Source organism: Rousettus aegyptiacus, unplaced genomic scaffold (genome assembly GCF_014176215.1).
Source record: "Rousettus aegyptiacus isolate mRouAeg1 unplaced genomic scaffold, mRouAeg1.p scaffold_m13_p_3, whole genome shotgun sequence".
Lineage (NCBI taxonomy): Eukaryota > Metazoa > Chordata > Mammalia > Chiroptera > Pteropodidae > Rousettus > Rousettus aegyptiacus.
The window spans coordinates 90,237,560-90,251,434 of NW_023416306.1; the positions used below are offsets into that span (position 1 = coordinate 90,237,560).

Genomic DNA, 13,875 nt, shown 5'->3' on the forward strand with positions numbered 1-13,875 from the left:
CCCTAGTACTCTGGACCTCATATCTCTTCTTCCATACCATATTCTCTTCCTGCCATCTCTTTTCTCTGTGAATTGTAAATGACAAAGAATGAGAGTGCTCTACTGTCTTGGAAAGCTGATTTTAAAGATCAACTTTTTAAGAACTCTTTTGCTAATGCAAAGGCCGAAGGCATTCTGGAAAAATTTAAATTCTAAAAATGGCAATTACTGATGTATATTGGAGTTTAAACTATGTGGGAGTATTTCATAAGTGGTAAAGTACATTTTTATTATAATGTATTAGTTAGTTGTTTACTTGACACTAAGAATAATTTGATTAATAAATATTATATATATTCATCAGCTGCTTATTCAGTCATTAATTTGGTGGTTAGTTCAATTTCAAACAGTGCATTAAAGTGAATTCTGTGTGTTCTTCCACATTTCTTTGAAAAGAGTTTAATTTTTTTTAGAGTTTGTACAAATCTTTAATAGTACATTTTCTTTTTCTTTGAATGAACCATGGAACTTTCGGGCCTTGTCTGTAGGAGAGTGATAGTCATTAAATATTTAGTTGTTCAAAGGCAGTATGTATTTTTTTATTTCTTTTTTTAATCAAAAAAGTGTATTAGCATGATTAAAAGCATTTTCTTGAATAATGACAGAATTTTTGAACATGAAAGGGTATCAGTGGTTATACCTTATAACCAATTTTTGCAACTGAATAGACACCTTTATTTTTTTTGCCAGTCTTCATTTTATTAAAAACAATCCATATTTATTGGTTCCATATGAAGTTGTGACTATTGCTTTGACTGAGTTCTCACTGCAATTAAGTATAAAAAATATCTTCTATAATTGGAGTGAGACCTGCATTACTGAGTAAGAGTTGATAAAAATGCTCAAAGAGTTGAGCTTTCATTTTTTAAAATTATTCTTTTTATACAGTACAAAGAAATCATTAGTATTTTGATTTTTCAACTTCCTGCTTGGTGCTTGGAATGAAAGTCCCCAAAGGCCCTCCCTTAATTAGTGGAGAATGCAGGCCCTTTTCCAGAGGGTACATTCTAGGGGTAGGCTGTGAAGATCGTGGTCTCTGAGGGCTTATATTGGTTTGAGAACAAAGATGACATCACCTAGAACGTAGTAGTCATTGTACATGTCTCCTTCACACAGGCATGGCAATCTGGAGAAAGCTCTGATAAAAAAAAAAAAAAAAGCAGCTTTTCTGAAAACTTCAGTCATTCATTTGTTCTTCCTAATTCTGTCCCTTGATTTCCAAAATTTCTGATGGTTTCACCCACTTGCCACCTATGTTCTCCACACAGGGATAAAAGGGTAAGACTAGGCAGAGGATGACCCTATCTCCAGTTGGTTCCAAGATACTTCTGATGCCTTTTAATAAAGTCAGGAGCCAATCACAGCAAATTTAAGCAGCTGGTGACATCATACAGGAACCTGAAATTCTGCCATTCACTTATATGAAGCACTCTATTTCTTCTGACGCTACCATATCATAGTTTCAGACAGCTCCATGGTATAAATTTCTTCAAAAAGAGGGCTCATAATTCTTGCGCCTTCTCCATTACTACCACCTAAATCAAGAAGTCTATGGGTTTTCCAATCTGGATTAATTTTAAGTAGTCCCTGAGTCCGATCTGGTGAAAACACAAACATTGAGTCTCATCCTAGCAACCCATTGATAGATGTTCTAGGCATAAACAGGCTAGAAACAGATAACATTAAAAAAATGATATAACAATAAATATCCAGCCTGATTTCTCAATGCTATTGTTTAAAAAGATCTGTATTCCTTAATTGAGGTAACTCTGAACACAGCCTGGGATTTAAACGATTTCTCTCTATGTTGCACACACACCACTGGTGGTTCTCCTTCCTGCTACCCAAGCGCCAACTGCCTGTCCAGGCTGTGCATCTTGTTCACGTACAGGGAGTGTGAGCAGGCTCTGCAGAGACATCCTCTGAGGCAGCCACATCAACGTCAGGCTCAGCACAGTCAGCTACCAGCAATCTCATGGGGGACTGCGGTTGCTCATTGGAATCACCACTGCCCTGCAGGATCTGTCGTGCCCAACTTGCCCATCCAGACCCTGCAGGGACAAGGTGCACAGATGGGACCAGGCCACCAGCACAGCCTCCCCACCTCCCCCTTCCTTTCTGCTGCCAGAATGCCGCCACCTGTGATGCAAGTTTCCACCCTAAGCATTTACTGACAAGTGGGGAGGGGGGTTGGCACTATGTATTTCTAATAAATGTTAAACACAGTGCTAATAATATAAACCAAGAAAGAAGTTTGAAACTAAAATTAAACCTAAATAGGTGCTTATTTAAATTATTTAAATGATATTCTTCTGATTATAAAAGATAATTCATAGCATAGGCAATAAAGATATGTATGGGAATAAATTTCAACAAGGCAAAGATGGGAGCTCAGAGGTAAAAGGGAGAGAAACATGTTCCAAATGAAAGAACAGAACAAAGCTGCAGAAAAAAAAAAAAACTAAACAAAATGGAGACAAGCACTCCACTATATGCAGACTTGAAAACACGGATTTAAGGTTGCTCAATAAATTTAGAGGAAGAGTAGGTGAATTCAGTGTAAACTTTAAGAAAGATTGAAAACATAAAAACAGAGATAGAAAACGTAAAAAAGAATCAGTCAGAAATGAAGAGTATAAAACCCGAAATGAATACATTAAAGGGAATCAGTAGATTAGATGAAGCAGAGGATCAAATCGGTGATTGGAAAGATAAGGTGGCAGAAAACACCAAATTGGAACAGCAACAAGAAACCAGAATCCAAAAAAATGAGGATGGTTTAAGGCAGTGGTCCCCATCCTTTTTGGCACCAAGGACCAGTACTACTATGAGAATCTAATGTCTGATGATCTGAGGTGGCGACACAAGTGCTGGGGAGCAGCTGCAAATACAGATGGAGCTTCACTTGCTCATCCACCACTCACCTCTGGCTGTGTGTCCTGGTTCCTAACACAATCGCAGACTGGTATTGGTCCGTGATGCAGAGGTAGGGGAACCCTAGTTTAAGACACCTCTGGGACATCAGGTATACCAATATTCACATCATAGGGGTACTAGAAAAAGAAGAGAGAGAACAAGGAATTGAAAACCTATTTGAAGAAATAATGATGGAAAACTTCCCTAACTTGGCAAAGGAAATTGATATACAAGTCCAGGAAGCACAGAGAGTCCCAAGCAAGATGAACTCAAAGAGGCTCACAGCAAGACACATCGTAATTAAAATATTAAAAGTTAAAGACAAAGAGAGATTCTTAAAAGTAGCAAGAGACAGCAGTTGAAGAAAAAAGTACCTGCAAGGGAGCTCTCATTGACTGTCAGCTGATTTCTCAGCAGAAACTTTGCAGGTCAGAAGAGACTGGCATGAAATATTTAAAGTGACGAAAAGTAAGGGCCTACAACCAAGATTACTCTACCAAGCAAAGCTATTATTTAGAATCAAAGGACAGAAAAGAGCTTCCCAGACAAGAAGACCTAAAGAAGTTCATCAACACCAAACTACTACTACGATGAATGCTGGAATAGAACAAGGACAAGAGATCAAATATATTAATAATAAAATGGCAAAAACTGCATATCTATCTATAATTAAATGAAAATAAATTAAATGCTCCAATCAAAAACAGGATGGCTGAATGAATAAGAAAACAAGACCCGTACATACACTGTCTATAAGAAGAGACTCATTTCAGATTGAAAGACACACACAGATTGAAAGTAAAGGGATAGGAAAAGATATTTCATAAAAATGCAAACAAAACTAAACAAAGTTGAGGTAGTAATACTTATACCAAACAAAACAGACTTTGTAACAAAGGCTAAAACAAGAGACAAAGAAGGAGCCAGTGATCTCACTTCTGGATATTTATCTGAAAAAAACCAATATATTACTACTACTAAGGCAAATGAAGATCTATATATTCACTGCAGCATTATCTACAATAACCAAGATATGGAGGCAATATGAGTGTCCATCAGTGGATGAATAGGGAAAGAAGAGGTGGTACATATATACAATGGAATATTTCTCAACCATTAAAGAAAAAAAAGGAATCTTGCCATCTGCAACAACATGGATGGACCTAGAGCGTGCTGTGCTAAACGGGGTAAGTCAAACAGAGAAAGACAAATGTTATATGATTCACGTACATGTGAATCTAAAGAACAAAACAAGCAAAACAGAAACAGCTTTACAGATACAGAGAACATTTTGATGGTTGCCAGATGGGAAGGTTTTGAGGGAGTAGGTGCAAAAGAGGAAGGGAGTAAGAAGTACAAATTGGTAGTTACAAAATACTCATGGGAATGTAAACTATAGCATAAAAAATATAGTCAATAATGTTGTAATAACTATGTATGATGTCAGATGGGTACTAGATTTGTCAGGGTATTCACTTCATAAATTATGTAAATGTCTAATCACTATATTGTACACCTGAAACTAATATGATATCGTATGCCAACTGTAATTGAAAAATAATTTTAAAATATTGAAATTAAGAAATTTTTATTTTATATTAGTTTCAAGTATATAGTACATTGATTAAATATTTGTATAGTTTATAAAGTGATCCCCCTGATTACTCCTGCTCTCATCTGTCTCTACATATAGCCATTATAATACTATTGACTATATTCCCTATGCTGTACTCTACGTCCCCTTGACTATTTTATAACCGCTAATTTGTACTTCTTCATCCCTTCTCCTTTTTCACCCCTTTCCCTCTGGTGAGTACCAGATTGTCTTCTGCATCTGTGAGTCTGTTTTCATTTAGTTTGTTTCTTTTGTTCCTTAAATTCTACATATAAGTGAAATCATATGATATCTATCTTTCTCTGTCTAACTTATTTCACTCCGTTTAATACCCTTTAGGTCCATCCATGGCATCGCAAATGGCAGGATTTCGTGTGTGTGTGTGTGTGTGTGTGTGTGTGTGTGTGTTTAATAGTCCAATGTTTATGTGTACTATAATTGTACTATAACTTCTTTACCCAATTGTCTATTGATGAGCATTCAGGTTGCTTCCAAATCTTGGCTATTGTGAATAGTGTTGCTGTAAATGTAGGAGTGCATAGATCTTTATGAATTAGTGTTTTGGTTTTCTTTGCATGAATACCTAGAAAATGCAATTGCTGGGTCAAAAGGTAGTTCTATTTTTAATTTTTTCAGGAACTTCCAAACTGTTTTCCGTAGTGGATATACCATTTTATAATTCCACCAACAAGGTATAAATAAGTGTTCTCTTTTCTTCACATCCTCACCAACACTTTTTTAAAAAATTATTATTTATTGATGATAGCCATTCTGACAGGTGTTAGGTGATACCTCATTGTGGTTTTAATTTGCATTTCCCTGATGATTAGTCATCTTGAACATTTTTTTTATATTTCTATTGACCATGTGTATGACCTCTTTGGAGAAATATTTCTTTGGAGAAATATCTATTCAGGTCTTCTGCCCATTTTTTAAATTAAATTGTTTGTTTTTTGTTGTTGAGTTATATGAGTTCTTCATAAATTTTGTATGATAATCCCTTATCCAATGTATTACAATAGTAAACTCAAAAAGGATTAGAGACTTATGTGTAAAACCTGAAACCATAAAACTTCTAGAAGAAAATATAGGCAGTAAACTCTCTGATACTGCTATTAGTAATTTTTTTTTTCTGATATATTTCCTTAGGCAAGGGAAACAAAAGAAAAAATAAATGGGACTACATCAAACTAAAGTTTTTGAAATTACTTTTAACTAAACTATTTTACATTTAATTAATTTTATAACATATTTCAAAGAGTTTTCTTTCAGTTGTGATATTGTTTTTGACTGTCTCATCTTTTCCACCCTCTCCTCTTACTACGCTTGTTGTCAAGTGTTTATTTAACAAATATCATTGAGATGTCTGTGCATTCTTTCATTTATCATTCAACAAATATTTGTTGAGAGCTTGCTATGTGCCAGGCACTCTTCTAAACCTTGGGTATATAGCTGTGAAAATAAGATAAATTTCCTACTTTTGTGCAGTTTATCTTCTAGCAAAAGAGACAGAATATATATAAATAAATAAGCAAATATAAAAAATAATGCAATGATATGTTATAAAGAAAATAAAAGAAGGGGATAGAAAGTGATGGAGTTTCTTTTTTTTTCAGATAGGGGATAGGGGAGCTTTTAAACAAAATCTTAGGAGGAGCTGAGTGAGTGAGCCAAGTAATATCCAAGGAAAAGTTGTAAATGAAGGATTAGAAGTAAGATCAAGATAGAACACTCTATTTATCTAGTAGAAAACCAGCACTGAAGTTTTAAGTCACTCATTCGATTCTGAGATAAATCACTTTATTTTTTCAAAAGCATGTTTGATAGCTTCTTATTACATGATTGAAACAACTGCAGTACTGTAAACCAGAAATATATTTTTCATTGAAAAATATTTTTTCATCTTTTAGGTAATTTCAGGTTGATTTTCTAAAATGAACTAAGATTTAATTTTATCATGATTATATTAAATATATTAAACCTTGCAGCTCATTTAGATTTATGAAAAGAAAGCTGCATAATGAATTTGGATATGATTTCAGCTAAATTTGAAAGGCAATTTCTCAAGAAATGAAGAAGTGTGTTACATTACTTAGCAGGGATCACACAGATTCAGCCTGGTTTCTCCAAGAACAGGTGATGTTGGAGAAGCTTTATTTATTTTTTTATTTTTTTATTTTTTTTTTGTGAAAGAATTACTAGGCTGGTAGATCAGAGGAATTGTAGATATAAAGCTTATCTGGATTTTATTAAAGTAACTGAAAGTTTCTTTAAGCTGTGACGAGATTATGGGCTTGGTGTTAGTACGGCTATGTTTCTTGGTAACTGGTTGATAAGATATATCCCAGTTTAATACTTAACAGATAAAGGTTGGCTTGGAGAAAGTTTCTGGTAATGTGGCTGAGGGATATGTTCTTGCCTTGTACATTTCAGCAATTTTACTAGTGACTTAAATGAGTGAATTAGGTCCAATATGATATGCTAAAATGATATGGCAGAGCAACAAAATGAAGTTCTTCAGAAATAAACATTACAGTTTTATCATTGGATCAAAGAAAATATCAGCTGCAACAAGAACAAAATACATAATATATGACTTAGGAGAAGTATATGTGGAAACTAAGATTTTCATTTAATGTGGGTAAGCAGTTTAACGTGGCTGCCAAAATTGCCACCTTGAGCTGTGTCATTTGAAAGAATCGTGTCTGGAACAAGGGTGATTCATGCTTTGCTCTACTTTGCATTAGCCAGACCATATGCCATTTTCAGTTTTAGGCACCAGGCTATATTTAGGAATATATTAGGAGAAAAGAAACCAAAGTAGTGAAAGAACTTGCAAGAGTATCTTAAGAAGAAACATTAAGACAAGAGGATACTTCATCTATTAAAGAGATGTAACAAATATGAAGAGTGGAAAAGAGAAAATAAATAGAAACTAAATGGAATCAAATTTAAGTTTAACATGACTGTAACCTGAGGATAAACTGGTCCAGAGAGTGACTGTACTAGTTTCCTTGGGTAGCCATAGCAAAGTACCACAAACTGGGTGGCTTACGCAATAGAATTTTGTTGTCTCAGTTCTGGAGACAACAGGTCTAAGATTAAGATTTTAGCAGAATTGAATGCTTCTGAGGGTCAAAGGGGAGAATCTATTCCATGTCTCTCTCCTACCCTCTGGTTTGGTTGCAATCTTTGGTGTTCTTTTTGCATCACCTCCATCTCTACCTGTTCACATAGTGTTCTCCCTTTGTGTGTGTGTGAGTGTGTGTGTGTGTGCATGTGTGTGTGCGTGTGTATCACTAGATTTGCCCCCTTTTTATAAGGAAACCAGTCATATTAAATAAGGGGCCCATCCTATTTCGGCATGACTTCATCTTAACTAATTACATCTGCAAAGACTCTATTTCCAAATGAGGTCACGTTCTGAGGTTCTGGGTGTTAGAAATTCAACATATGAGTTTTTAGGGTATACAATTCAACACATCACAGTGACTGATAGCTGTCATCCTAGAGATAAAGGCATACAATTTTTCCTCAGGGATTTTTTTTTCTTCTTTAAACACTGATGTCAAAGAGCTATGATAGGCTGGTTGAGAAGTACATATTAAAATTTTTTTCCTATTATTATTAAGAGGGTGGTAAATATTTTAAATAATCTGTAGGATATTTTTAATAGTATCTACTATTTCCAGAAGTTGGTATAGTGCTTTATTACTTCACTTAATCTTCCTTAGCACTCTAAGAAGTAGTTACCATTATTATTCCTATTTTTCCAGATGAGGGAACTGAGGCACAAAGATTAAATAATTCATACAAGATTGTAGAACTTTGTGAGTAGTAGAACTGGGATTATTAATATCACAGTTTCATAAACTATGGAGCTAGAGAAAGTCTCAAAGTTTGGTTTAAAAATGACTACCACTTTATTAAGAAATTATATAAACACATATCACTGATAAGTTCCTTTTCAAACTCACTAAGCATTGCTCACTATGGATAAGGAAATGTAAATATGCTTTAATTTTTATTAATATGACGATTCAATGATGGAGGAGCTGAAATCAAAGTTGGGGAGTCTTTTCAAGCTAAAAATCTTGTTTTTGACCCCTTTCTCTCATTCCATAATGCTTCTTTTCTCACATGTAGTTTTTACTAGAGTAGTGAATCAAATGCAATTGACGGTAGTATGCAGTATCCCTCGGGTGTATTTCAGCTGAGGAAGGTTGAAAGCCACTGAAATTTATTGTTCCATGTTATTTTTTTAAATAATTTTTTGATGACTGTCCATTTACATATTGCTTAGTGGCATAATATTTAGAGCATTGTTTGGGAAGTTGCGATTGTAAGTCTTTTAATTCATATGTATAGAATAAAGCCTTATAGAAGCTGACAACGAAGACTTTTTAAAACTTAAATTCATGAATACCACAGTTTTGCTTACCTATGTAACAACTACCCCCGAAAATAGTGACTTAAATCAAGAATTTATTACTATTTTCCATAATTCCATGGTTGACTGGGCTCAAGTGGTAAATTCTCACTTAGGGTCTCTTATGTGGTTGCATTCAGATAGCAACTGGACTCAATCATTTAAAAGCTCTACTGGGTGAACTGTTCAATAAAGCTTTTTTTTTTTTTTCCTTTTTTCTTGTTTTCCTTCTACACATCTAGTGCTTTTGAACTCTCTGGCTTCTCTCTGTCCAGCCTATGCCTTATTTTCCAGTTTCCACATGGCTTGGGCTTGTTATTTGCATGGTGGTACAAAGTACTCACATGTCTAATGTGGTGGCTGACTTTCAAGATGTACGAAGTATGCTCTTTCAGACCAATTGAAGACTATGCTGAACTGTTATGGAATCATTTCCACCGTATTTATTGGTTAAAGTAGTTTAGGTCCAGATTGGATTCAAGAGGTGGATAGTAGATTCCACATCTTAATGGGAAAGTAACAAGAATGTGTGAAATGGGAGCTATCATTATAGCCATTTTGAAGAAATATGATCTGCCGCAAGAACTATAGCACCCAATCAGACAGATTTTGTACACAATGACAAGGAAAGAGAATAACACAAATATATTGAGTTGTACCTGCTACATAGATTCCTAGACTTCACTTACCAGCCAAGTGACTTACATTCAAGGTCATAAATTTTGGGGAGTCTAACAAGAGTGGTCAAAATTTCTAATTAGTCTTCTATTATCCAGTCCTTCCTACTCAGAGAAGGCTGGGCAAAGAATCTTAAATGGATATCTCTTGGAGTCTATCAATAATGGACAAAAATCCCTAATTGGTCTGCTTCCCTTATTTCTAATCCTTCCCTCTTAAAGGAAGCTGAGCACAGGAACTGAGGCTAGGTAGTATAGTCAAGAGTTAGTATCCAGGTGTGGAATCTTAGTCAAACCCACAGTATCATGGTCAACCAAATTAAGGAACAAACAGATAGAAACAGAAAACCATGCAGGGCAGTAAGGACTAAAATTCAAGGTAGGTAGGAAAATCTAAAAAATTCTGAATTGCAAAATTAATAGTACTAATAGTCATATAAATTTCAGAAGGTTAGGATAGGCCTGACTGTTCTTAAGATCAGAATTGGTTTAAGATATTGGGTTGGGGTTGAGATAAAAGATGGGGTTTTAGTAGCCCCAGCTAGGAGGAGAGGCCAGAGAGGATGCCAGGGAGGAACTGATATCTTTCAAATATTGATTTTTCTAACTTGCAACTTTTATAGCCATTGATGACTGATTTGTTATTGTCAAAGAAAGACTAAAAACAGTTATCAATCTTTTTAAGTTCCTAAAAAAATATAGGATTCATAGAACATTTTATTCATAGAATGTTTTTATAGATGATACCATATCATTTTGATAGGCTAAACTGTAGAATGTAAAAGTATAAATATATTTTATTGTTTTATTCATGTTCTTTAGTTTCTTGTAATCTGAATTTTCTAAGAAATAAGTTTTACATGTGGAGAAACTGTGAATAAGATAAACATTTGTGAGCATCCTGGATTGCATTATTTTTTTTTTCTATTACTGTAGCTTATAATAGAACCAATCTATATTACCTAAAATAATTGAACTTAGGTATAGTTGATTTAATTTGATGATTTTATCATCTTGTTAAACAATGATATGGTATATCATTGCATAGTCTGGCTGACTTTTATACCATTGTTTGTGAGACTAATCAGAAGAAATATAAGGGCAATTTAGTTTTTGAATTTAAATCCAAACCAAAGTTTCAAATTTCTACAGAGGAAGTGCTTCCTGAACTTGCCAGAATAGGACTGGAATTGTTCTAGCTAAAGAGAAGTGTTGAATAATGATGAGTTTTTCTAAGCTCAGCTAATCTATTTTTAGTTGTAACAGAGTGAATGAGAATCAAATCAGGCCTTCTGAGAAAAATGGCAATAGCAATAAATGGCTATAGACTTTTAAAAAATAACAGTTGCATTTGGATAATTCTTTTTTCAATCATGTGAATCATTAGCTAATATTTTATTAATTAGAATATTGTTAGTAAAAAGTTCTGTTTTTATAACCTGAGGACAGAAAACTAAATCCAACCTTCTCCCTATTAAACTTTTTATATAAGAAACAGCACAAGTAATTAAAAATAAAATGATTCACAAAATACTTATAGCATGTTTCTTACCTTAGGGAAAAACAATAAAATAACTTATTTAGGTATTGAACCTATTAAGAGTGTGCATGCCAAAGAAATAAACCCTAGTTAACTCAAATATAAAAGATGGTCCTCAAAAATGAAGAGGATATGTGTGCATATGTGTAATATATGTTATATATAAAAATGTATAATAGTATTAATGAATTTTAACATATTTTATGGTTTTAAAAATAACATGTAGAATTTATTGTGACTTTGAAAAAGTATTTGTAATTATTATATTGATTTTTCTTATTTGTAATCTTTTTACTAATGAATATACAATTACATATGAACACTTACTATTTTTCATTTTGCGGGTTTTTAAATATGTCTTAGAACAGTTTTATATTTTGTGGTTTTCATAAAAAATTTCTCTGTTTTACAAATTTTTTAACTAAAAAGGCTACATTTAGGTCACCAGAGAAGTTCTTAAATTTGTTCGTTTTGTAACTTTTTATTTTATCTTTTCTACTTAGAATTTACATCCTGCCTATTTATGAAAAGATTTGAAATTGCTTGCGAGATTACACATAATGCAAAATAAGGCAATTAGGGAGAGAAATGAAAAGACGTCAGAGGGAATGAGGTGAACAGACACCCAGGTGGGTGAATGTTAGAATTGGAGCACTGATCTTGGCTCTAACTTTCCTGTCAGCCAAGACAAAGAGGAAAATCTCATGGGATTGTAGAATTTTAATTTCTGACTAGAGAAAACATTTAGATATTAGGATTTTTTTTTTTAAGTTGGTCTCAGGTTAAATTTTGATAAGTTGTCTAAGAGACATTATGTTAGAAACAGAATAGATATTATTACTTCATTTAAGACAAACATACTCATTGTGTTCAAAGATAATAAAAATCCATATCTACATTCAATGCTATCTTATGTTGTTCTATTTAAAAAGTAATACATGTATTTGGAAAAAAATTTTAAACTTTCTGAAATGGTATATAATTAAAAGCTAAAGTATCTTTAGTGTCTTAACTTTTTTTTTCTACCTCCTCCCCTTCCTCATAATTAGCATCTTTTGACATTCTGATTTAAACTCCTGCAGTGGCTGTCTCTGTAACTCCAAATAATATGATTACAAAAAAGAGAAAAGAAACTAACTGAACTAGAAAAATTATATGGTTACACTTTATTTCTTGATTATCAAATTAGGCAGTAGTGATAGACTTTGTACTATTGATAAGAAATGGAGTTCATTTACTTTGCCAAAATTTTTCTCCTCACTCTCTCTCAATTTTTAAATCATGTTACTATATTTTAATTCTCTTATTGAATAAAAGTTTAAATTGTACTTGTTTGTATTTCCTGACCCATAGACTTGAGACAGTATTGCTTGACTCCTAGCAAAGAAGAGGAAATCAGTGCCCTTACACTTCCTTCCTTCTCTTTCCCCCTCTTCTTTCTCCAATTCTGCCAGCTTCACCCTACTTTTACATAATTTGTGTTTAAATTATAAAAGTTGGAAACTGGTGGCCTGAGGGTCATATCTAGGTATTCAGAAGTATTGAGTCTGACCCACATGGTAACTCTTTATTTTTAAAGGAAACTGAATTAATAGCTAATATGTGAAAATCGAGATTTTATGTGAATATTCACTTTTGTTTTTCTAGAAAAACGGAAGAGCTGGCACTATTGGTTGCAGCGGTATAATAACTTCGTTCTTTAGATGAAGCTTCTGTTCATTTCTTCCCAGTTGTTTTGATGCATTTACTTTACCTCCTTTCCCTGTAAGCATCTGAGTTTGTCCCTTAGTTTACAGTACTTAGTTTTATTCTGTAATTATTCAATAGTCTATGCTTTGTTTATAGGATGATTCTGTTCTGTGTTCTGGAATATTTCCTTGACTTTTTCTTTTAGTTTTTTATTTACTTTAAAGAAAATTAGTTTATTAATCATTTTATTTTAATCATGAACAGTTATTTTCTGAGAGCAAAGTATAATAGAGATAATCAAAATCCCCTTGATAAGAAGGATTTTCCTGTTTTTACCTTTTCCTCTAATTTTCTGAATTATATGTTGCCTCTAAAATCATTTGTTCTTGTTTATTCTTGTCCATTTTTTTAATAGGTTATTTTTGGCTGTCCTTTTCAATTTGTGATTGTAGTACTGTGACTGTATTGACATCACTAGCACTTTTTCTCTTCTTGCCAGTTCCTTTTCGGCTTCTTTCTCGGCCTCTTCCTCCTTTGTTGCTTCACAAGTACACCGAGTGCTGGCGGGCTCAGTTCTTCCCTTTTCATCTGTACATGTTTCCCAGGTGATCTCAGGCATTCCCATGACTTTAAATAGCAATTGTGCCAATGTTTAAAACCTTCAGTAGTTTCGCTTTACATTTAGAATAAAGCTAAACTCTTCTCTGACCTAAAGAGCAGACATTATCTGGTTCTTGCTTCCGCTTTGATCGCACTGGTATCTGTCTTCCCCTCTTCAAGTATAGTTCTGTTACTCCAGCACACCCATTTGATCCCTTCCCTAGGAATCTAGGTAGGCTAGGACTTGTTACCTCTGCCTAGTGTACACTCCTTTTGTTCAACTCAGAGTTATCCAGGCCTCGGTTTTGGTGCTAAAGCTTTTGGTGTCTCTACTTTTCAGAGTACCAGATCTGACATAGCTTCCAAGTGC

At 33.8% G+C, this 13,875-nt stretch overlaps 1 pseudogene; it reads right to left on the reverse strand.

Moving 5' to 3' along the window:
* Positions 1–1,083: 1,083 nt before the first annotated feature.
* On the reverse strand, positions 1,084–13,530 carry LOC107515627 (annotated as a pseudogene).
* Positions 13,531–13,875: the final 345 nt, after the last annotated feature.